Here is a 2,069-nt window from a genome sequence, read left to right on the forward strand (position 1 = left end):
TATTAGGTGTGGAGCAGGGGAGGACGGGGAATCCTGAGCAAAGGCCAGAGCTGTTGACTTGGGCCCCAGGCTTCCTAGCTCAGGGCTTGGATTGGCTTTGTGGCCCTCTGGGGAATTTCAGCTTATTGTGCCTGTCCAGAATGTCTATGCATTGCTTCTCCAACTTTGACAAGCCTATGCATCCTCTGGGGCTCTTGGTAATAAAATGCAGATTTGGATTCAGTAAGTCTGGGATGTGGCTTGATTCCACACTTGTGATAAGCTCTCAGGGGATGCTGACCCTGCTGGTCTTTTGGAGTACCAAGGTTCTAGTACATACTTCTCCCACTACCACACTCAAGCTGCCATTCTCTGAACTTCACAAACACGTTACGGTTTCCTACTTTTCTTCTTTTCCTGTTTCTCTTTTCTATTGTGCAAGTAGCCCATGGTCATGACAGAAATGTGAGAAAGTACAGAGAAGCAAAATTTAAAAAATTTTTACAGTATCCATTTTCCCATCTCTCAGAAATAATCACTCGGGGTATATATCTCTTACTTTTTTTCTCTGCGAGTGTATGTACACATGAACATATGTATTTTTTAACAAATAGTCTTCCTGCTATTAGTGTTTTGCAACTTACTGGCTTCCACTTAGCAATAGATACAGTGAGCAACTTTCCATGTGAATAACTATACATTTACATTACCACTTTTCTCCTTCATTTTCTTTTTAATTGTGCTTTAGGTGAAAGTTTACAGCTCAAGTTAATTTCTAATTCAAAAATTTGTACACTTATTGTTTTATGACATTGGTTGCAAACCCCACAATGTGACAGCATGCTTCCCCTCTCCACCCCGGGTTCCCTGTGTCCATTCGTCCAGTTCCTGTCCCTTCCTACCTTCTTATCCTGCTTTTGGACAGGAGCTGCCCATTTGGCCTTGTGTATTTGATTGAACTAAGAAGCACGTTCCTCATGTGTGTTATTTTTTGTTTTACAGGCCTGTCTAATCTTTGTCTGAAAAGTGGGCTTCAGGAGTGGTTTCAGTTCTGGGTTAGCAGGGTGTCCACTTTTAACCAGGACTAGTACCAGTTACCATCAAATCAGTTCTGACTCCTGGTGACCCCATGAGTGTCAGAGTAGAACTGTGCTCCATAAGGTTTTCATTGGCAGATTTTTCAAAAGTAGATCGCCATGCCTTTCTTCCACAGAGCCTCTAAGTGGACTCAAACCTCCAACCTTTAGGTTAGCAGCCCAGCACATTAACTGTTTGCACCCCTAGAGACTCTCCCTTTTTTTCTCTTTTTTTAATTTTTCTTTAGGTGAAAGTTTACAGGTCGAGTTAATTTCTGATATAAAAATTTGTACACATATTGTTATGTGACACTAGTTGCAATCCTATAATGTGACAGCAAACTCCCCCTTTCCACCCTGGGTTTCCCGTGTCCCTTCAACCAGCTCCTGTCCCTTCCTGCCTTCTCATCCTGCCTCCACACAGGAGCTGCCCATTTTGCCTCATGTATCTGCTTGAACTAAGAAGTACACTCTTCACAAGTATTATTTTATGTTTTATAGTCCAGTCTAATCTTTGTCTGAAGAGTGGGCTTCAGAAATGGTTTTAGTTCTGGGTTAATAGAGCATCCAGGGGCCATAGCTTTGATGGTCCCTCCAAGACTCCCCATTTTTAAAAGCTGCACGTTATTCCGTTTTATACACACACAAACACACACACCATAACTTATTTAACCAGCCCAATTGTTGGAATATTTTATTACCACTGAAGCTGTTCTAAGGCACCGTAGTGGCACAGTGGTTAAGCGCTCAGCTGCTAACCAAAAAGTCAGCTTTTCTAACCCACCAGCCGCTCCCCAGGAGAAAGATGTGTCAGTCTGCTTCTGCAAAGATTTCAGCCTTAGAAACCCTATGGGGCAGTTCTACTCTGTCCTATAGGGTCGCTATGAGTCGGAATTGACTTGACAGCAATTTGTTTGGTTTTTGGTTTGGAAGCTGTTCTAAGGTGAATGAAGAAAGCATATTTGTAAAACAGGGATAAGTGGAGTTGCCTTGCTATAAAAATGATCAGGTTTT

The 2,069-nt window shown here is 42.3% G+C and overlaps 1 protein-coding gene across 1 annotated transcript in view; it reads left to right on the top strand.

Annotated features, from left to right (window-relative positions):
* PLCE1 (phospholipase C epsilon 1) overlaps positions 1–2,069 on the top strand; it is a 282,148-nt gene that overhangs the window by 261,994 nt on the left and 18,085 nt on the right. The gene's annotated exons all lie outside the window — the stretch shown is intronic.

This window comes from Trichechus manatus, unplaced genomic scaffold (assembly GCF_000243295.1).
Source record: "Trichechus manatus latirostris isolate Lorelei unplaced genomic scaffold, TriManLat1.0 scaffold00007, whole genome shotgun sequence".
Classification (NCBI taxonomy): domain Eukaryota; kingdom Metazoa; phylum Chordata; class Mammalia; order Sirenia; family Trichechidae; genus Trichechus; species Trichechus manatus.